The sequence below is a fragment of the Sitophilus oryzae genome, unplaced genomic scaffold (assembly GCF_002938485.1).
Source record: "Sitophilus oryzae breed Bouriz unplaced genomic scaffold, Soryzae_2.0 scaffold_177_pilon_pilon, whole genome shotgun sequence".
Taxonomy (NCBI): Eukaryota; Metazoa; Arthropoda; class Insecta; order Coleoptera; family Curculionidae; genus Sitophilus; species Sitophilus oryzae.
Genome location: NW_022146479.1, coordinates 5,833,921 through 5,858,332, shown reverse-complemented (window position 1 = coordinate 5,858,332; position 24,412 = coordinate 5,833,921). Strand labels below are relative to the sequence as shown.

At 31.8% G+C, this 24,412-nt stretch overlaps 1 protein-coding gene and 1 long non-coding RNA gene across 3 annotated transcripts in view; both read right to left on the bottom strand.

Annotated features, from left to right (window-relative positions):
• LOC115882155 (lachesin-like) overlaps positions 1-24,412 on the bottom strand; it is a 450,816-nt gene that overhangs the window by 256,779 nt on the left and 169,625 nt on the right. The gene's annotated exons all lie outside the window — the stretch shown is intronic.
• LOC115882157 overlaps positions 1-24,412 on the bottom strand; it is a 260,637-nt gene that overhangs the window by 136,398 nt on the left and 99,827 nt on the right. The window lies entirely within an intron of this gene.

The window sequence follows — 24,412 nt, the reverse complement described above, 5'->3', positions numbered from 1 at the left end:
TAATAGCAAGTATTATTTCCTCCCGCATACCAATCTTGGTTTTTTCGGTATGACCATGAGATTAACGCTGAAAGATTTCATGCTTATCTCGCAGAGGCAAAGATCAGAGGAACCGTAAATCTTTACGGCAGGAACAAAATAAAAACATCGCAGTGTTTTATCTGTAATATGCGATTTCTTTGTGTTAATCTATAGGCAGCCAATCTTGTTATGCCTATGGATAACGAATATTTAAGAAAAGTAATTTGTGGATATAATTATTTTAACCATTTACTTTTTATACTTTTTATTAATTGTTATATAAGTATACTTATAGATTTTAATCACACACCTGTGTGGTTTAAATTATTAGAATATTACAAAGGAATATTATATGATTATTGTTCTCCCTAATTCCAATATGGGATTTTTCAGTATGGCCTTGAGAATCAAGCTGAAACATTTCATGCTTGTCTCTTGTAAATAAGGGCCAAAGGAGCCATAAATATTTTCGGCAGGCACAAAAAAAAAAAAAAAAAAAAACTGCTAAAGTATGTCAGTATTTTTAAGCCTCCAGAAATAGATTTATTTGCTTCGAGACTTAATACAAAATGTAATTTATATATTTCATGGAAACTGGACCATTCCATTGCAGTTGGTGCCTTTCTTGTATTATTGGCAGATCGTTAATTTTATGCTTATTACAAAGACATATGTACAAAAAAAAAGGAACGCAACTAGCATTATAAAGCAACTGGAATTCTAACAGTTCCTAGATGGCCCTAGAATCAATCCTGGTATCCCTTGTTTCAAAGGCTTTATTTTGTGTCCAACAAAAACTTATGGTTGTCTCCATTCAGAAAACCTCACTCTCTGGACAAATAGCTTATCGGGGTTGCAGGGAGGTTATCAGAACATCTCTTCTCAAGAGATCCGTTCCTGATGTTGGTATAAAAGCCATTCTTGTCTCAATAAATGAAAGTACATACCGACAGTAAGATTAGAATATGATGGAGTTACTGTGGTAATAATATATTTGACTGTTTTTCATATAGTCTTCATAATTATTTTTCATATAGTCTTCATAGTTATAAAATTTCTGAGGTGTTCATTTGAGGTGTTCATTTCGGGAATTTTTTAATCTAATATTAATACATAGGAATGATACTTGCCTTCAAGGAAGATCAGCATATCATAAAAATATTTTTAAAAGGAATGTATAATGGTAATCCCCAAAACCTAAATACAATTTTACATGGGATCCACACCCGGTTTTAATAAAAATGGCAAAATGGTACCCCTTAAACAATTATATTTTAAGGTGGTAGTATTGTTGGCCTTAATATCCGGGCAAAGGTTACAGACCTTGACAAAAATCAATATTAAACATATTAATAAGATTAAAGATAATTTACAAGTTTTTGTAATAGAAAATATTAAAATATCGGGGTGAGACAAACCTCGACCAGTTTTAATGTTACCATTGTTTTTAAGGAAAAGCCAGAACTCTGTTTAGCTTCTGTAATTATTGAATATTTAAAAGTAACTATATCGTTACGACCAGATAAAAAATAATAGACCGGTCTCCAATCAGACGATTGGTTATTGGATTAAGAATATTTTAGGTATCTGTAGAATAGGCACTAGTATTTTCTCTGCCTATTGGTGGAGACATGCATCCACATCTGCGTCTTTTTAAGGGCGGTGCGAATATTGAGTCCATAAGAAAAGCAGCAGGAGGACTGAACGGTCTAAAATGCTTTCTTTTACAATAAACTAATATTGCCAAACATTTCCGACCTTACAAACAGTATGTTAAAAAGTTCAGGGATTATTTACATAATTTTACTAAAAATAGAAAATAAGTGTTTTTTACTACCTAGATATACGTTCATTTGTTATGTTATTATTACAAATGTGTTTACTATCTAGTCATATAGTACGTTCGTTTGTAATATCTTTATTATTATTATTATTATTGTTCTGTTATATTCTTATTATACTATCATCAATATTTATGTAGATTATTTGATATCATATTATTAGAAAATACAAAGGATGTAAACTCTCCTTTGAATAAAATAAATATATCTTATTTTCAACATAGGGATTCTCAGTCTAGATTGCCATATTCTTTAAACATCTACAGGGTGTTTATAATCTGAGACGAGGCTGCGAAGTATAATTATGAGATCAATCGACTTACCTGTAAGGAAGAGTGATCCTAATTATACGAGCAGCCTCGTCGAAAGATTATAAACTTCCCAGCCCTTATTGACATCACATGTTGAGTTGATCCCTACCCTTGGCAATCTAGACCTTTCTTACAATGAATAAACTATCAGCAGCGAGGCTCGACGTGGCCCGATGCGCTGAGTCAGGGAAGCAAAAAATTGTTATTTTTCTTTGAACGTCGTAGATAGGATAGTCGCGCTGCTACTACAGGGTGTTTATAATCTTTCGACGAGGCTGCTCGTATAATTAGGATCACTCTTCCTTACAGGTAAGTCGATTGATCTCATAATTACTTCACAGTTTTATGACATCATAATTCCTTATTGGAGGATGATAAAGCTGATATTAAAAAAGTCAAAAAGTATTAGTTAAGCCAGCGTAGTTCAGAACAACAGTAGTGGAAATCTATTTTGAGTTTTCTCCGGTGATTTGTTATAAAAAAAAAATGCCAAGTGTCTATAGCTCGCTAAAAAGATCCAACAGCGAAGAGAATGTATTTTGTTCAAAAAGATCGCGACTTTCCTATGACAACACAGAAGATTATCTTGAATATCTTTTTGGAGATATCAGTGATCTTGAAAGTGATACCAGTAGCCTATCTACCTTATCTAATATCGAAGTAATCGAGGACAGTGATGTCAATAATCCAAATCATTTGTCAACTTCTTCTGCAAAACAGAACGAGATCATAGTGATTGAAGATAGTGAATCTATTTCATCTGCACAATCAAGCCAGTCTATACGTTATCCACTCCCTAATAATATTATCGTAATCGAGGATAGTGACTCAGAGGAGGCGTCTGAGGATTCAAGCAGTGAAGATTTACAAACAGATGAATTGAGTGAAAGTGACATCGAACAGGGTAATTCTAATCAAGACTCTACCAGAAACAGTAACGGGAGGTTATATAATAAGTTTCGTGGCATGCATTCCCACCATATTTTCGTCTATCGCAAGAAACATCATGTCCCATTATACTGAATATAATAATAATACTGAATAATAATAACGCATTAAATATAAAAAAAAATATATATAAAATTTTTAAGATGGTGATGGCCAAATATTGTACTAATATTAATTAGTACTAATATAATAAATGGTATATATTAATATTAATTTAGATATAATTTACATATAATTTGAGGTAAAAATGAATTTCAGTTATTTTGTCACAAAAAACGATTTTTATCACATATTTAAGGAAATATTATTTAATATCGAGTAAATATATGTAACTGTAATAAATATAGTTTAATGAAGTTTTATACAATTCTACTTTATTCCTCTAGGTTTTCAACTCAAAAGACTTATTTTATAGTTATTGTTTACAATTTTTACCAAACATAATCAAACAGTGACATGTTATTGATTTTGGAAAAAAAAAATGTTGTAATTAAATGAAAATAATTAGCGAATATATTTTTTTATTAAATATTTGTCAGAGCCTATAGATTTTATTTTAAAATTACGAACAGGAAAATATCGTCCTATTGCTGTTAAAAGTCCTTAACATTTTTCCGAATAACCTAAAAATTCAATCACTAACTATATTTTCAAGCGGAGAATCGATTGAAAAAGACGTTAACTACGATTTCTGGCTATTTATGCTGTATTTTAATACCGAATAGTTACTAACAACAACTTTATGCAATGCAATTCATCTTTAGACGACATCTTTTTATTTTTTCTCGGAAGTAATAAAAAGTAAGTTAGTGACTTTTGGCAGCAATGGGACGATATTTTGTTATCAAAGTTTACAGGTAATATCTGTAAAAGTAAAGTATGTGTAAAATATCTGCAAATTAAAATTCTACTTAATGCAATTATACCGTATGATAAAAAAAATCGGCGTCAAAGACGGCTGGGAATAACAATCAATGATGAATTTTGCGACGTCAATCTCTAGATGTCATAGAACTTGACGTCGCCGAAATTACTATCGATTTTGATCCCCAGCTGTCTTTGACGCCATTTTTTTCGATCGTATAATATTTAAAAAAATATTAGAGATTAAAAAATTAAGTACCTACACCTAAAATATTCTCAGTAAATAAAATATGTTAGGAACCGTTGAGAAAAACGTTAAACATAATACAGATCTCTAATATTTTTTTATATATAAGAATAAGTTTATTACCCAAATTCCTCACATTTTTTATCGTAAAAGGCAGACCCGTGTGGGGTCTCGAAAAGACTGTATCAGAAAAAAGTAAAGCCACTTTGAAGTCGAGAAAAGGGTGATCAGACAAAAAGAACTTCCACATTATCTTGTACCTTATTCAAAAAGGAAATATCAGGTTATCTCACATTTTGCTGACACCGCATTCTGAGAGTTTAAGCATGTAAATGGTTTAATATCTGAAGATTTTTAAGTTCTGTTAGGATATTACTAATACAATAACATACGATCGAAAAAAATGGCGTGAAAGATGGCTGGGGAGTGACAATCGATGATAATTTTGGTGAAGTCAAGCCCTAGGCCTAGGCGTCATTTAGTGGTCCGTTTATTAGGCTAATTGTTCGTTAACCTTAAGAAGATTGTAATTTACGTTTCTATTGGGTAAAAATTATTTTTATATAATGTAATTTAAAATATGGTACCCGGTGGCGTAGAGGTACAGGCTCTCGTCTACCAATCTGAAGGTAGTGGGTTCGAATCCTACACGCGGCGATGAAATGCCGACTATTTTTATTAAAATAAAAATAGTTTGGGTACCTAGATCCGACTCAGCCTTAAAATGAGTACTTGGGATTCACAATCCTGAGGTAATAATAGGCGGTTGAAGCGTAGTGCTAGCCACATTACCTTCCTTGTATACCGAACGGCTCTAGCATGGCAAGCTGTACCTTGCTACTCCCAAGGCGTTAAACGCTATATACAGGAACTATTATTATTATAATTTAAAATTCGAAAAAAAAAATTTTGAAATTTTGTGTCTGGAAAAGTGTTAATTTTTGAAAAAGTTTTATATCAAATTTATTAAATGGCGCCTAGAGATTGATCTCGCCAAAATTATCATCGATGGTCATTCCCCAGTTCTATCATATGGTATTACATAACATACCACGTGACTATGGCATAAATCAGTTGAGTTGAATCCAGTATTGTAATTTAATATTAAAAAATTATTCAGGAAAGAGTCCGAAAACGATAAAAATCCAATTCCAATACGAAAGTCGATATGGTTACAGAGACATAAATCCCAAGTAAAAAAATTGGCGATCTAAATCTTTGTACGTATTTCATTTCTATTATTGTTCTTTATCGGGCCATTTGTCTTATCCGCCATTTTTAAAGCCTCTCCTCGATGAGGAAAAAATAAGCCAAAACAAACACCAGCGAACTGTTTCCACAATTTTTGACGGAGATTTTTATAGATCGTTTTTAAGTTTACTTAAATCGAGTATTAAGAGATTGAGTAATATCGTTTATTTCGCCTTAAAAACACTGGCAATTTATTTTAGGATAAAAAAGGGCGTATTTTTGTCTCAGTTCTTTTGTCTTGTGTGTCTGTGGATTCTTGATTCTAATAAGCCAACAATTTTAATTATTTTAGTTTATTTATAAAGTCAGTCTAAAAACACGTACTTTTTAACGTAATTAAATGTTTACTAATTGTCATAGAATGAAAAGAACATATTAAAGTCCACACACCTACATCAACAATTATATTAGATTTGAAATCAGGCTGACTGCTATGTGCGATAACAAACATGCAAATGCACCATTATCTGAAACCTTTATGCCAGAAAAAAAGTATCTTGTGACAAACTACCGCTAAACATAATAAAAAATAAATTGAAAATAAACTTACTATTACTACTACGATTTTATTAAAAATTACTTAAGGATTTAAAAAAGAATTTAACAGTCATTAAAAAACATTAAAATCCTCAAATAAACAACAAAATAAAACACTAATTTACCATAATATACCAACTCTTTGCTTTTGCACTAGACGCGCTTTTCGCTAACCATGTTAGCATGATTAGCAGATAATTAAAAAAATTATCATCTGCTCAAGAATGTAGAATGAGTGGGAGGGGGGTTAATGACCGCGGCCTCAAAAATTTATTGCACCCCCCTTTCTTACGTTATAACACCTCATACAGTCTACTCATCATACATGGGGATTTTCCCGTTGTGAGATGACAGGGTATTTCCCATCTTCCTCTGACAACAGATGTTCTTCCTCCGAGGAGTGGACATCTACCTCTTCCGAGGGTATACACCCTTCCACTCAAGGAACTTGTCTCCGGCTGAGGTACTCGTAAGGTGGAGGCTAGAGCATATGTCTCCATTTTCTCCACCTCTTTAACTTGGTCTCTCCTTAGACCTCATACCAGTGTTGTCCCAAATCTATAATAGAGGATATATCCCTTTTTCTCTATTGCCTCCTTGGATTTGAGGTCTATTCCTATTGTGAGGACTTGACCATGGCCCTCCTCCCTCGAGTTGATGACTCACAAACTCGATGTCCTAGCATTGGAATTCTGGCAAAGCTGGTGATACGTCCCTGTTTGCCTCTCGGTGTTGGACGGCTTTCCATCCTGGCTTTTTTCTCTACTTGCTGGATCAGGTTTTCGCTCTCTCTCTTACCCTTTGGTGGATATGCGCCTGGCTGTTTACTAAGACTCTCCCCTTGTTCGAGGAGTGTTGTTGTTTTTGCTTCCTCTGGAGCAAATCCTTCTTGGGGCAGACGGAGATTAACGTAAATAAATGCGGGTCATCTAGCATGACTGGTTGACCCAGGCAGGGTAGTGGAACCGGTAGCTTGTGCAGCCTGTTGGATCTAGAGGTAGGCTACTGATTTATGGAGGCTGGTCTCGCGCAAGTATCAGCTACCTCTCCTGTAGTTCCCTTTGCTTTGAAACTTGCACTGTCCCAGTGTTGCTAAGGGGTTTCCTCCCAGCTTCACCGCAAAGGTTAATTGGTCCACTTCTACAGAGCCCCATGATGCCACAAGGTTGAGACCAGCAAAGGCTAATCTTCTATCAACTCACGCATCCCTGTAACCCATTTACATTCTACACGGTTTGCGAAACGCACATCCAGTGGATTAGTGTTTCATTTTGTAGCTGCGGAACCATATATTTCAATCCCGAACAACTGTAGTCCTTAAATAAAGTTTAAAATAATAAAAATAAATAGAATGAATACAATTCTAATTTGTTTTTAATTTAAATGTTTAATTTTACATTATTTTTTTGTGTAATACAAATTATCTCACTTAATTTTTTATTCTACTGAAAGGTTTATGTTATAATGAGCTGTTTTCAAGCAGATCACTGAAATATCTGAATGACAAATGTATTTCTTCCAAACAAACAACTTAAACACTTTGACATCCAATAAACCTTGTCAAATTTGTCCAATATCTTCCATTAAAATGTCAAGCCGAAAATTTACCAATCTATATATCGTTTTCCTGGATTGATGCCAGAAATGTAAAACTGTTCATTTTACTTTAGAAACAAAATTGCAGAGATGTAAATCAAAAGTATACATTTAACAGTATCTTTTCGCATAAACCGATATTTTTATACTTTTTTTCTTATATTATTCTTTTAAAATTAAAAAAGAGTATGTTATTTAAAACCAGAAACCCAAATTCTGATTATTTTCCTGTTTTAAGAATTATAAAAGTTTCTACGTTGAAGTAAAGATTTAATTTTTTTTCTTGTTCTTATAATTCTAAGAATTTGGCGTAAAATTAAATTTATGTTAAGAGGACATTCTGACAGAGAAATAAATTGATACATTTTCGTTCAACCTTTTTTGTCAGTTTAAGAAAGAATTAGTTAACTAAAACATACAATTACATAACTAAAAACATGATGTTATCGTTAAAAGAAAAGTTAAAGTATATCAATCATTTTCGAAGTACCTCAAATAAAAATACACCGAGACTTAAAAATTGATTTTTCTATTATGCTAGAAACTTTGCGGGGGCAATTTCGAGCAAGAGTTTCTCTTATTTTTTACGGAGTATCCGTCAAATAACCTGCTAAGCTTGCTCGTGTTATAGCTTAGACGTGTTTAGACATCATCTGTCATATAAATATATCTTCCTTAATTCGCGAAGATCTTCGCATACATCAAAACAACAAATTATAGTATTAGTGCAGCTGATAATCCATCTTGCTCCAGAATGATTAATTGAATCGAAAACAAAAAGCTCCCACAATAATAATTTTAGACGTGAATGCAATTCACTTTATTATGTTCTAAGTATATAAAATATTATATAAATTTTCTCGTGGGAGTTACAAAATTAGTATACCGAAATCATAATTTAATTTTAAAATTTGATGTATATAGATTATAATACAGGGTCCGGCAATAGTGCGTCGGGCATCTCTAGCTCCTAGAATAAAAAATTTGGAAGTCTTGTTTAAGTGCAAACCTAAAGTATGTACCAGGATGTATTTCAGGAAAATATTTTAACTTCTATAGGGTGGCTCAAAAAAGTGTCAGTGGATCTGGATGATTTTTTTTAAACGGAACACCCTGTATATTATTGCATTTTTGGCTTCATTTCTGATCACTTTACATAATCCTAAGATATGAGTAAATATATTTCGTTGTTTCAGAGATATTAAAAAATATATTAAAAATATATATTTTTCAACCCTTCTTAAAAAATTATTAAAAACACAAGAACTGTTCTAAAATCAAAACTATATTATTTACTTTAGATAGTTTGTTCTTACTTTACTATAAATATGGTAATCGTAAATCATACTGGATGTTCAATATTCTACGCCAAACTTTCTAAAATAGAAAATATCTTTTCTTTGTTTTTTTTTTAAATAGAACACCCTGTATATTATATTTTTATTATATGGAGAGTTAAAAAATAAACATTTTTTGTATTTAAAGTATTTCAAAATTTTTAATAGTTTTGCAGATACACGCAGTATTATTTCATATGGCGCATTCAATGGTAAAATACGAGAGAAAAAATATTGTGTGGCTTTGATAAAAATTTACTGTGGAAAATGCCATATGAAATATAAAACCGCGAATATCTGCAAAACCGTTAAAAATTTTGAAATACTCTAAATACAAAAAATGCTCATTTTTTAATTCTCCACCTATTGAAAAAATAATCCACAGGGTTTTCCATTTAAAAAAACGAAGAAAAATTATTTTATATTTTAGAAAGTTTAGCGTAGAATTTTGAACATCCTGTGTGATTTACGATTTCTATAATTATAGCAAAGTAAGTACAGTCCATCTAAAGTAAATACCTAATATAGTTCTGATTTCAGGACAGTTCTTGAATTATTAATAATTTTTTTAAGAAAGGCTGAAAAATTTATAATTTGTATTTATTTATTAATATTTCTGAAACTATCAAAATAAATTTTCTCATGTCTTAGGATTATGTAAAGTGATCTGAAAGGAAGCCAAAAATGCAATAATATACAGGGCGTTTCATTTAAAAAAATTCATCCTGATCCATTCACACTTTTTTGAGCCACCCTATAGAAGTTAAAACATTTTCCTGAAATACATCCTCGTACATACTTTAGGTTTACACTTATACAAAATTCCCAAGTTTTCTATTCTAGGAGCTACAGATGCCCGACGCACTATTGCCGGACCCTGTATATGTTCTTTATAATATGATCTAAAAATAGAGCTTTAAAAATTTTTCTCTTTATTTTTTTAAAGATTTCATCAATCCATTCACTGATTATCACTTAGAACAAATAGCGTTATCATTCAGAAAAAAAAATAATTAAACCTTCCCTGGATCTGACAGCTAAGTAATTTATTTTGGCACGAAATTTAGGGACATTTACGATTAAAATTATGATAAGTCTCTCCGAAATGTGAGGTTGGCAATCTGATGGAAATATTTACATTTGTATAGATCAAATTCCCATAATCTCTTACATGTACATGATCGAGCTAAATTATTATAGTTCTTAAAATGACGTTTTTATTAGAATTTCGCAAAAAATAGTTTTGCAAAATATAAAATCTTATATTATTGTTTGAGCTGTATGTAGCTGCCAAATTCCGCTGAATTAATTAGCCAATTATAAACATAATAATTTAACTATATAATACACTCAATAATATGATGTTTCAAAAGTCCAAAAAACTATAATTATAAAGGTTTCTTAAAAAATAATAGAAAACTTTATAAACTATAAATTTTTTAATTAAAAAATAACAGTAGAAGTAAATGCATTTTTGTAATTATACATATATGAACACATCCCCTTGTTAACAAATGCTTGGGGTGAACAGGGTATCCCTCAAAATACCAATTCCATTGGCAATTACACACACATGCTGCCGTAATAAATTTCCAAACTTAAATAAATTTTAATTTCGATTTTTAGATAGAGTCGTCGCTGGTCCATAAGGTTATTTAGTACCCCTTTATTGCAAAGAATTAAATTAATGCTTTATCATATTACACATGAGCATAAAATTTATAAAACCGCGAATATACATCACCATATATCACCGGCACGAAAAACTGGCACTTTAAAAATTTAATGTATCCCATGGAATGAAAAAATCCAACAATGGAAAATGCCATCTGTCAATTATACGAGGGAGAACAAAATGTTCACGAAAGTTTGGTTATTGGTTCATCTCAATAACTTTATTTTTATTAAGGATACTTTTTATTAATGCTTTTCAAAAAGACAGCAATTTTATTTAAAAGCTTGCCTGTGCTTTTGGTCCTTATCAACACACCTATGAAATAGAGTTTAGTGTTTTTCTAAGGTCATTGTCAAGGAAAAGTCATATTATTATTGTTTGTTGGAAGTTACTCTAGCAAAGTAACTGACAATAATAGCCGATACAGCTTCTGGACTGGGACAGACTGGACCATCTCTGCTTAAGTAACTACCAACAAATAATAATAATATGAATTTTCAATGACAGTTACATTACAAGAACCAGAAACACTATTACATAGGTGTGGTGATTAGACCCAAAAGTAAAGGCATGTTTTTAATGCTAACATTATTGTAAATCATTAAAATATCTTTAAAAAAAACTACTAAGATGAAGCAAAAAATAAACTATCCAAAAAAGATGAACCTAGACAGGGCGCTTCAAAATTTCACCAAAATATCAACATTTTGTTGTCCTCATATAATTGACAGATGGAAGTTTTAATTTTTAATTTAGAAATCTCTCTCTCTCTCTCTCTCTCTCTCTCTAATTCCCTGTCTTGTGCTTCATGTACAAGCGTGTGCAGTGGCTTGTGGGTGATCTTTGATAGCTGGTTTATCCATCGGGAGGGCGAGCGGCCTCTTGGTCTTCTTCCCGGAACCTTGCCCTGTATAATGAGTTTTTCTATACAGTCAGTATCCCTCCTCATAACGTGACCGAAATATTTAAGTATACGTGACTGTATAGAAGTTGGGGGGCGTTCTGTGATGTTCAGTTCTTGGATTATGGATTCATTGGTTCGCCGGGCAGTCCAGGGAATTCGAGCATTCGTCGCCAACAGTACATCTCAGTTGCGTCAATTTTTTTCATTTCTGACTGTCTCATCGTCCAGGACTCGGAGCCATACATTAATATAGGAAATATTAGACAGTGAACAAGCCTTTTTTTTAAGTGTTTAGATATGTTTTTGTCTCGCCATATCTTTGAGAGTTTTCGCACTGCCACTCTTGTCATTTCACATCTTCTTATTTTCCCTTCTAACGATCCCGTGTTGTTTATAAGTGACCCAAGATATTTATATATATTGACTTACAACCTCAAAACGACCAATGCTCACTACATCAGGTTTGTTGTTGTTTTGCCTGTGGATAATCATAATTTTTGTTTTAGAGGGATTAATTTCAAGTCCAAGTTTCTCGCTTTCGTCTTCAACCAATTTTAGAAGCTGCAGTAACTCTTCCTCGTTTCCCGCTAGAAGGACCGTATCGTCTGCAAATCTGAGGTTGGTAATTTTGTGACCATTAATTGTTATCCCCCCTTGCCAATGTTCCAATGCCTTTCTCATGATATATTCAGTATATATATATATATATATATATATATATATATATATATATATATATATATATATATATATATATATATATATATATATATTGAATAACTGAGGGAGATAGTATGCACCCCCTGCCTAACACCACAGGTAGGCTGGAAGTCTTCCGAAGTAACGCCATTGATGGCAATTCTACTTTTGGTATTTACATAGAGATTCTGGATCAATGAAATCAAATGAAGAGGCACGCTCATTTCTTTAAGAACCATCCATAGTTTTGACCATTTGACTTTGTCAAAAGCTTTTCGATAGTCTATGAAAGAAATATAGAGCGGATTGTTTAATTCTCGGGCCTTTTCGATAATCTGACGGACATTCAAAATTTGTTCACGTGTTCCTCGACCTCTTGTGAATCCTGCTTGCTCTGGAGGGATTTGTGGTTGAATATACGGTTTTAACCTTTCGTTAATGATATGAAGAAGAATCTTACTGGCATGTAAAATTAGCGCAATGGTACGAAAGTTGTCGCATTTGGCTGGAGATCCTTTTTTGTGGATGGTTATTATGGAACAATCGGTCCAATCTGATGGCCATTGGTGAGTATGCCATATCATATTACATAACTTGTGCAAGATGTCCACACCAAAATCTCCCGACGCTTGGAGCATTTCGGCCGTGATGTGATTTGGTCCCGAGGCTTTATGATGTTTTAGGTTTTTTATTGCTGCTTCAATTTGCGATTTCAGTATGTCTGGTTCTTCATTAATTATATCACTGTGGAAAGAGCAACTAGGCTGAGGATCTTTTTCTTTATACAGTGTTCCGCAGTATGTTCGCCATCGTTCCACTATTTCGTTAATTTCGGTTTTAAGTTGTCCTCGATCGTCTTCTATTGCCCATGTTTTTGGCTTGAATTCTCTTGTGAGGTACTTTATCTTTTTAAATAGGTCCCCTGGTTGATTTGTGAAAGCGTGAGATTCTATTTCCTGGCATATTTTTTCATAGTAGTTATTCTTGTCGATGGTGCAACTGTGTTTGATCTCTGTATTTATTTTTCTATATTTATCTTTTTCATCTTGTGTTTTTATACCACTTTGCACTAATGGTCGTCTTTGTTCAATTTTTAGCAATGTGCTGTCAGAAATCCAATGTTTGTTTTTTTGTCTTTTGTTTAGTTGTCGAGAAGTGGCATTACTCAGACAATTTTTAAAGTCTATCCAAATCTGTTGGGGTTGGGTGTTCTCGTTAATGTTCCACGATGTTTTCAGTAGTTCTTGTTGGAAATGTGTTACGTCGGGGAATCTCCATCTGATTTGGTCTTGGTTTTCTTACAACATTTTTTTAACTTTATACGAATCTTTGCTGCCAGTAACTTATGATCCGAGCCACATATTGCTCCGGGGTAAGTCCGTACTGTCCTGAACGAGGTTCTCCATCTCGAGTTAGAGAGAATATAATCTATCTGGTTGCGTACTCTGTCTCCTGGACTATTCCATGTGTAGAGCCTTCGGATATGATGTTGAAATGTTGTGTTCATTATAGTTAGATTGTTTTTTCGATTGCAAAGTCAAGTAAGCGTTCACCCCGTTCATTTCTTACACCGATACCATATTTGCCAACATTAGTTTTAATATGTTCGTTATCAGTTGTATCTACAATTTTAGCATTGAAGTCGCCGGTTACTATGGTTAGCTCTTTGTTCGGAATGTTTTGGAGAGAACTTCTTCGGTCATGGTAGAAATGGTCGATGTCGACATCGCCCGAAGCAGCAGTCGGAGCATACACCTAAACAATATTTATTGGGTTTGGCCTGGCGTTTAATTTTAAGGCCATGATTCTGTCGCTTATAGCTTTAAAATCCAAAACATATTTCTGTAATTTTTCGGATATAATGACTGCAACACCAGTATAATTTTGTTGATCGGCGCTTGAAAAGTAGACATAGTTATTAGGACTAGTTTTGAAGAATCCTTGAATTTAGAAATAGAGATGCTAAAAAACAAATAATTTAGCTACAAATTACTTAAAAAATCACTAAATTGGTCCACTAGAACACAATATATAAAACTTTGAAATACATCAAAAATTTAAGGTGCCCACTTTTGTACCGGTGAGTGTTGACTGGCATTATTCAAACTGATTATAAAATTGAGACATCAAAATGACGGATAATTTTAGAAATCTTATTTTCATAGAAAATATAACAGATTTATAAATTATAACTTTCTGGATCATTTAAATCATATTGAATTCTCCCTTGAAATAAGAAAAATATAAAATCATAAACAAAAATCAATAACCTTATTCCATTTTTACCTTAACATAGTAACAGCGAGAAAATATAAGGGTTTGTTGTATTAAATTCCAAAATCCGAAAGCCGACTATTGTATATATCGAATAAATCCAAGAAAATATTTGTTCTTTGACAGGGCTCATTTGTCTCATTTAGTTCAGTTGATTGAGTTAATCAGAAACACAGCCCTGGAGTACATGAAAAATGCTCGCTAGCCCCGCTTTAATATATCCCTTTGGATTTTATTTTTTACCTGATCGGAGGCCGAGATCCAAAAGCATTTGAATAAATTTTTCTGTTGTTTAGATAAGAGTGGGTAAATTGATTCAGTCGTGCATATTTTGAACCTACGATTTAAATATACAAATGGAGATATATCTAGTATATATGTTAATTTTATTTTTTGCGTTTTTCTACTTTTAATAATATTTTCTTTCGTACCACTTCGATCTTTCTTTTTTCTTTTTAGATGTTAGGTTTTTAAAGATTTGTTCTCATATATCATCCAAAACGATATTAAGTTTTTGAATTGCTTAACGAAATTTCATGTTGGTTTAAACCATGATTTAAATCAAATGATTTAAATCCTGATTTAAATCGTGATTTAAATCAAGTGATTTTTTAAATTTTAATCATTGATTTAAATCAATTTTTTTTTATTAAAACTTTATTATAAATCAAAAAATAACTGTAAAAGTTATAAAAATGTGTCCTAGAAAACTATAAAAATGTTATAAAACTATATAAAAATATCTATTCATCAACTTAAATCAGGGTTGGCATGATTTAAATCAATTGATTTTTTAAATTTTAATCATTGATTTAAATAAAAAAAAAAATTTTATTAAAACTTTATTATAAATCAAAAAAATAACTGTAAAAGTTATACAAAATATGTCCTAGAAAACTATAAAAATGTTATAAAACTATAAAAATATCTATTCATCAATTTAAATGTTGTATAAGTGATGGAACTAGTTATTATTTCATTTACTTTTATTATAATAACGTTTAAATATTGTTTTTCCGTTCCAGAATAAGTGAGTTTTAAAATTTATGTATAAGTGACAAAAATTCGCTGTTCGAATACATATCATTCGCAGTCTAGTGCCAGAACTAGGTTCTTCTGATATAGAGACTATATCTTCATTCCCGAGAATCTATAATAATAATCGTTTTCAGGAAATATGTTGTTTTATATTTTTTTTGAAATGGTTGTATTTTTCCAAATTCTTACCGACATTTTGATCTGCAGTGAGTATTTTACACTTTGACTAATACTAATTTCAGTCTCGACTTAAGAGTATTTCCTAACAATAATGTATTGTTTTATTAGGAGTAAAAATTATACTTTTTTTGATGATGCTGTACCTTTGAAGGACCACCGTAAAGCTATTCCGACGTTACAAGGAAGCACAAAAAGTACATTCTTACTCCTAATAAAACATACATACTATTTTTTTAAAACATTACAAATAATTTTTAATCAATTTCAAACATTGCAAATAATATAAACAGTAATCGAGCAACAATTTGTACATTCGTTGAATTTGACACTTAATATCAGTTTAATAATATATTTTTGTACCTATATGCTTAGGCGTAACAGTGCTTTACTTTTATACCTAGGCGTTAAAATGACAAAAATTAATACTTTTGAGACGTTTGAAAAAAAATCCTTTTGATCTGAAGCGAGCGATTGTTTGCGAAATATATTGGTGACCGATGTGGAAAAATGACAAACGCACCCTAGAATTATTAATGCTATTGATAACGGGCAGAGTTATAAAGATTTCGCCATTTAGGATGGGACTTTAATTGGAAATAAATCCTAGTCATTTGGAAATCCGATTTAAATATTGTTTTGAATTAAAATCGAAAAAATCTGATTTAAATCAAAAAAATCTGATTTAAATCAAATAAATCTGATTTTTTTGATTTTTTTTAAAATCATGATTTTTCCCAACCCTGATTTAAACAGATGCTATTATATGGAATGGAATATGTAGCCATGTAGCCATGAATATTAAGCCAGGCCATATAAGCAAAGATAGGTTAAGTGTGTTTGCAACAGAATCTACATTTACCTTTGTTTCTTAGCTTCAATTTACTGAGGTGTTCATTGAGGAGACAATGCCCAGTTAAAAACCCCGTGACAATCCGAAGATTTTTCTTACTTAAGTCGATTAAATTTTTTTCTCGATCGTAAGTTCTGAGGTATTTCTTTGAGTGTCTTAGACCGTTGGAGGATTCCAAAAGAGGATTCCCATTCGAGGTTACGGATGGAGTCTTCCAGGTTGCTGAGTTCCGTTTTAAGTTGGTTTCCACTAGGGAAGCAGAGGGGTTCTGGGTCAGTTATTGGAGTGTTCGCTCCTTGTCTAGCTAGATCGTTTGCTTTTTCATTGCTCTCTGTCCCTTGGTGAGGACTTGATTATCTTTATGTAATTTGTTCAGCTTCTCTAAGCATTCTTTAACCATCCAAATTTATGGTTACTGAGTTGATCGCGTTTAATACTGGAGAAGATGGCTTAAAAAAACTTAAGAATTAAAGAAAAGAAATTAATTTACCACTTTAGTTTCCTTAATCTGTTTTAACTTATTTTTACATGTGGTAAAAGCAACAAGAAATTTATCACGTGTTATTTGCGAAAATTTAATTATTGTCTAGCAAATGCTGGAACTGAAAGGATCTAATTCATTCCTTGTATTGAAAAATTGAACAAAAGAATGAGATAAGGAAAGGTTTTATTCGCTATGCGCTGTATCGAAAAAGGAAGATATCGATTGAACGAAAGTCACTTTGAAAGGTGTTTTGCAATATAAATGAGGAAATACCGCAATGCCTATAGGATTCTAGCTCTAAACTGTGGTTGATTTTACAAATTCGCTATAAAAGCCAAGCCGAACAACACTTTATGCAGTTTCACGATGTCTCGGTGTAAATGCACCTCTATATCCTTTTGAAAATAGCTTGCCGTACTTTACATTGCATGTTTAACTATTAAGGACATTACTATATCTGAAACTAATAAACATATTGGAAAAATTGTAATTTATTGCAGCCACAGTTTTTACGAAAATACAATAAACTAGTTATTATTTCATTTACTTTTATTATAATAACGTTTAAATATTGTTTTTCCGTTCCAGTTGTTTCATTCATGCAATTGCAAATACACTTAATCTAATATTTTTTAAATATTCCAGGTTCTGTTTAACTAAATCAGTTCAACTAAATGAGACAAATGAACCTCCTCAAAGAACAAATATTTTCTTGGTTTTATTCGATATATAGAGGAACTGAGGGTAATTCGGAATACTGTTGGTCATAACACATTACAACACAATACAACATACATCTTTTTTATGCACTGCAGACAAATGGTTTTTTTACAAACTGTACAGAGTGTCCCATTTTGGTTGAAATCATACGGTATCTCCGTTATTAATGAAGATAGAAGGGTGCGGTTTGCACAAACCTGTCTCACTTTTTTGTCAAACGGAAGATGCCGTAAACAAAATTTTCATAGCCCTCTTCGTTTCCGAGCTACAGGGTCTTTTTGAAAGTTTTGCAATTTGGGACTCCCCCTGTATCTCTGTTATTGTTAAAGCTATCGAGAAGGTGAAAACCGTTTATTCTAGAACTGTTTACGTAGAATACAGTGGCGTAGTCTGGTTTTCTACCAAAAAAATATTTTTGAAAATATAAACTAAAGTTATGTTTTTTCAAATAGAACACCCTGTATATTTATAAACCATATGATCCGTCTTGCTATGAGCTTCTCAAAAATATATATATATATATATATATATATATATATATATATATATATCACTCTATATTTATTTTCACTATTTACTGCAATATTTAAAAGTTTTTATTAAAAGATCATATTTATTAGTAGGCCATGATTGATAATAAAAGAAACTAAAGAATTATTAAAAGTATACTGCTATCTGTCTCTTGTTTTATTTTGGGAGCCGCTAATAAATTCTTTATAATATATTAGGGAAACTTAACTCCCTACCGCTATTTGTAAATCTTGGAGTACGTGTATACGTACGAATAATCTGTCGTTTATCGCATTATATGTCGTCATTAATCGGAAATTTTAGATATTCCTTTAGCTAATTTACGTGAAATATACTTTCAGCAAGATGGGGAACATTCCCCCTCATAACTATGAAAATATTAGAATACTGTTAAATGATTATTTTTCAAATCAATGAATTGGAACCAACGAACACATATTGATAGCCTCCTCGATTCCCGGATTTCGCCGTTCTCGATTTCTGATTTTGGGGATTTTTGAAATACGAAATATATCGTGGGCACTACAACCTACAACAATATCGAAAACCTGAAAAATGCTTTAATAATTCAAGCTTTTAGATATTTGCAAACCCATTCCGTTATAAAAAAAAAGAAAAATATATTCACAGTTTCAGTGGTAACAGTTATTTCAAAAGTAAAATATATCAATCCCAAATTAATTTTAATATGTGTATGACTATTTTAGTAAATATCATTTTGATTTTTTGTTATTTATCACGGCCTACTAATAAGAAAATGATATATTTTAAATATTGCAGTAAATAGTAAAAATAAATATAGAGTGATATATATTTTTGAGAAGCTCATAGCAAGACAGATCATATGATTTATAAATATACAGGGTGTTCCATTTGAAAAAACATAACTTTAGTATTTATACATATTTTCAAAACTATTTTTTTGGTAGAAAAACAGACTACGCCACTGTATTCCACGTAAAAAGTTCTACAATAAGCAGTTTTCGCCTTCTCGATAACTTTAACAATAACAGAAATACAGGGGGTGTCCCAAATTGCAAAATTTTCGAAAAGACCCTGTAGCTCAGAAACTAAGAGGGCTATGAAAATTTTGTTTACAGCATCTTCCGTTTGACGAAAAAGTGGGACAGGTTTGTGCAAACCGCACCCTTCTATCTTCACTAATAACGGAGATACCCTATGATTTCAACCAAAATGGGACACACTGTACAAAGGGACTGGGTGTTTCTCTTTATTTTGAAAGAGCACCTAGAGCCAAGACTTCTCATTTCTAGTCACTCCATTTCAGCTCTTGTTTCGTATACTGCAGTGTCTTTCAATATTCGCCCATAAGTCTGAGTGTTCTTGATATTTTTGGGTTGAGTAACCTTTTTTCGATTATTGGATTTGTAATACCTTTGGATAGATGTTTAAGAAAATCATACATCCCATTTTAAAGGCATTTGTGTAGCTTTTGTCTATAATATATGCATTTAAGCTACTATCGTCAACCATTTGGAAAAAAATAGAACATACCTAACTTAATTTTGATATATGTTATTCAATAAAACGAACAAATAAATAACAAAAAACATAGTTCTATCCAAAAATTAACAGTTAATCAGCACTCCGTACCCTAATGAATTTATCGCTTTATTAACTTAACGAACGCCTTTTGACTTGAAGATATATATGCATCATCATTACTACAATTGCAGGCGTTTACGAAATATAGAGGAATATTTAGCTCGAGGTGGCTAACACCACTCTGTAGTTGTTAAGGGTCAAGATAAAAATGGAATAAAGATATCGACTTTTCCATATAATTTTTAGTGAAGGAAATCAATATGATCATTTGTCAGATTACAGAATCGATCACTGTTGCTAGATAATAATTGATTACGTTATTAGTAACCATTGGAAAAAAGTGCCTAGTCGTAAGGGATCTAAAAGTTTGGTCTTATTTATGCGCCCCTTAAGGAAATAAATTAAGTGGCGCCTCTGGGATAAACGTTTGAGCGGAATGTTTATTTATGCCGCGAGTGGTTGGTTTTTCCGCCACCAATGCGAGAGAAAATCGCCGATAGATGGCAAACAAAATTATCGCCAACCGCCGTTATAAAACGCTGATTCGCCATTGCCGCATTTCACTAAGGTTTAATGTTGTTTTTGCGCGGCAATGCGAACGTTAGTTACAAATCAACGGTTCAAGACACTAATGGAGAGTAATAGTATTTGTATGCTGATTTCGCACACAGGGCCGCCACTACACCAGGCACTAGCGCCGTTGTAAACAACTCCGCTGCGCTGCCCTAATATTGATGGCGCGGAACCATTGTTGAAAACAGCCATTTACCTGGATTAAATTCTCTTACTCCAGATGACACTAATTAGGATAATCTTTTCGTGATCGAATGATCTTGTGTAGCTTTTTTAATCTTAAGCTGCCCAGTATAGAGTAGAATTAACACTATGAGCATAACAAACTTACACTGCTGCGCAAAGACAATATTTTGTAAGTGGTGAAAATTGGCGATTATCGTCATGTCACCGATTATGCTACAATGCTTCTATTTTTTAGTAATTAAAAGACGCCTTTTAATTAGCTTGGTTCAGCTAGGTTACGAAAATATAAGCCATTGTAGTCCTACGAGAACAGTAATACATGTAAGGGACGTTTTAACCATCATCGAAAATATATAAAAAACACGGGTTCAAAAAATGAATTTTCTCACAAAACCAAGGTGCCTAATCCTACAAAGGTACTGAATTCAAACACACCACCCCAAACATAAAATTACCTACATGTGCTGAAATTTTCATAATTTTATAACTAAGTTTACGATGGTTCTAAGCAGGGGCGGATCCAGGATTTTACTCAACAAAATTTTACTCAAAGTGCTTACTCCAGAGTCGTTCGTGAATTTGATAGACCATTGTAGTCTTACGAGAACAGTAATATATCTGGGGGAAGATTTAACCATTATCAAAAATACATCAAAAACAAGGATCCAAAAAATTAATTTTCTCTCGCAGCCATTATATCTGAACCTTCACGGGTGTATATATTCTAAACCTACATAAAATATCCTAGAAACTCTGAAATTTTTGTAATTTTACTACTATATTTACTATGTTTCTAAGGCTAATGAAAATGTGTAAAATATAGTCAAAAACTGGTCATTTTCTTAACTTTTTCCATACATATAGCCACGAAAATTGGTGATTTTCGATTGTGTTAAAACTGCTGTTATTTGCTAACTAAAAGGTGTAGAATAAGAAAATTAAGATCATTGTGTAGTCTTAGGAGTACAGTAATAGATGTAGGAGAAAAAATAACTGTTAGCCGCATTATACAGAGACACACCTTATACAAAAAAGGCGTAAGTTTAAGAAAGCACTTTACAACATTCTAAATTCTAAAGAACTTTGTGCCCTAATACGACAAGCATCCCCTAAAGACACTAATTAAGAGAATCATACGAGAAAAAAATATCAAAAAAGTCTTGTGGCTTGATTAAAATAAACCGCTTTTTTCCAAAAAAACTGCCAAAAAGATGTAAAAAAAACATTCTCTTCTATACAGAGGTTAATAAAAAAACTGAGGATAAAGAAAAAGGTTTGTTAATTGGTTATTGCTTATATATGTAAACAAAGAGATTCACTTAATTTTAACTCACCAATGTTACATCACACAAACTTTATAGCAAAATAACTGGTGCTAGCAAAAATTATTAGTATTGAGCATCTCCATTTAAATGCTCGTAACCAAATACAGGCTCAAAAAGTTTTTTTTTTATTTAAAACACTTTTAACGCGATTACTCCCACAGTTCGTCTATTGGCACTAATTCCTAAACGATGTTTAGAATTTCTGCAGTGCTATTTTTTCAAAATTCGTTTAGGTTCTCAACACTCCTGCATGGTAAAACGAGTGCAGTTATTTATAAATCAATTACAAGCGTAATTTGAATTTCGCTCTGTTTTCATCAGTAGGTTACCATTTAACAGTGCCATATAGGTCACAAGCTTTTCAGACAAAAACGAAATACCTGCCTATGAGCATGCAATTTATCAATAACATATATGTCCTTTTATTCGAAATATATTTAGCGAACAAACAATAGCTTTAAATGCCACTAACATTTGACAGACAAGGGCTCTCGCTATATTGTTTTTAACAATAGTGACCTTTTTATTACTTGATTTTGTTGTTGGACATTCCAGAATTAATGTTTGTTAAAACACATAAAATAATTTAAAAATATATATTTTAGTAAAAAACTAATACATCTAAATTTGAAAACAACTTATTTTTGTATCTACTACAAATTATTTTATTTGGAGGTACTCATAACAGATATTATATGTCACAGATACATACACACACATAGATATTTTACAAAACAAAATTTACGTTGATTTAAATAGAAACAGAAAACAAACTTGATAAAATTACTTTACTTTGGGTAGGTTAAATATACAGCCCATTAACTATTTAATAAGAAACACAATAGGCCTCACAGGTGTGTCACAGGTTACAGTGTTTCCGGCAGAGAAAAAAAAATGTTTTATAAAATTTAGTAAAGTATTTTATCCAATAATTAAATTCATCTAGCATATAAAAAAGCCAATAAGTCTATACACAGCCACAAATTAACTACAACAGATGCGAAAGAATACCGAATTCCGCGTTCAGGTTTCTGTGGCCTTCAGAAAGAGTTCATAGACAATCCGCATCAACGTATAGTTTGGGTGAAAATAATCTGCACCAATATATTATCGAGGCATATAATCTCTCAGTAATTTAATAGATTGCTCGTCATATTATATCAGTTCGTAGGAGATTAGGAAAAAAAAGATATTTATAGTATGAGAAATTAATTTATTTAACAAAATTTAATTAAAGATGTGACAAAATAGTTACTTTTCTATTGGTTCTATCGGACTTTTTTCGACTATATAAATCTTTATTTTTTGTAAACTTTAATGCATAAAATATTTTCAATCTGATAAATAATTTAATGATGTAAATAAGACGAAATTTCTCACATGGGTGGTCAAATTCTATAGTTTTCATTATATCAAACAGCCTCTGAATGTTTTCTTCAGTGCAAAACTCATCAAAATTTAATATAAATAATTTTTCCGGCCTGTAAATAAAATGAACAAATTTTTCCACTTTCATGATCAAAGGCTTTTAAATGGGTAAATAATTTCGAGTTATCCAGAGATTCGGATTCTTTTGTAAATTTTAGACAAATATCACATTGATGTATTTGAATACCCTTTTTAATGATGTAGTCAAACATAATTAAAGGCATTTTGAGTTGAAAACATTTTTCAGAGGCTGTTTGATACAATGAAAACTATAGAATTTGACCACCCATGTGAGAAATTTCCTCTTATTTACATCATTAAATGATTTATTAGATTGAAAATATTTGATGTATTAAAGTTTACAAATAAAGATTTATATAGTCGAAAAAAGTCCGATAGAACCAACCAAACTATTTTGTCACATTGTTAATTAAATTTTGTTAAATAAATTAATTTTTTATACTATAAATATCTTTTTTTTCCTTATAAATAAACACATTTGTATCCCATTTTAAATAAGATATACAAATTACTAAAACTTAGAAATAACAGTTCAAAAGTTCAACAAAAATCCTACACGCGTTTTTAAAAAGAAACATATAACCACGCACTATGTCACTCCAGCAAGCGAATACGACCAAGCATGGGTTTCCGGACTAAACGACTGGTGTATTTACACCACTCAATAGGCGTGTCGGGTTTGCCGAACGGTTTCCGTTGCAGTCGCTTTCTTTCGCATCTGTTATAGGTAATTTGTGACACAGCAACGCAGCAAAATATTGACTATACAGGGTTAGTCTTAAATAACTGCAAATATGTTTAAGAGTTGTTTATTTCACCCCAAGAAACTTTTTGGGGTAAACTATTTATAGGATATTTTTTTTTAGTTTTTACTTAAAAAGATCATTTCTTGATATTTACAGGAAAAGAAAACCCAGAAAAGATCCAGTGGTTCTCAAAATTTAAGGGAAAATTATTTTTTTTAATTGGCAAAGTAAAATAACTCGGTTATTTTGGATTTATTTG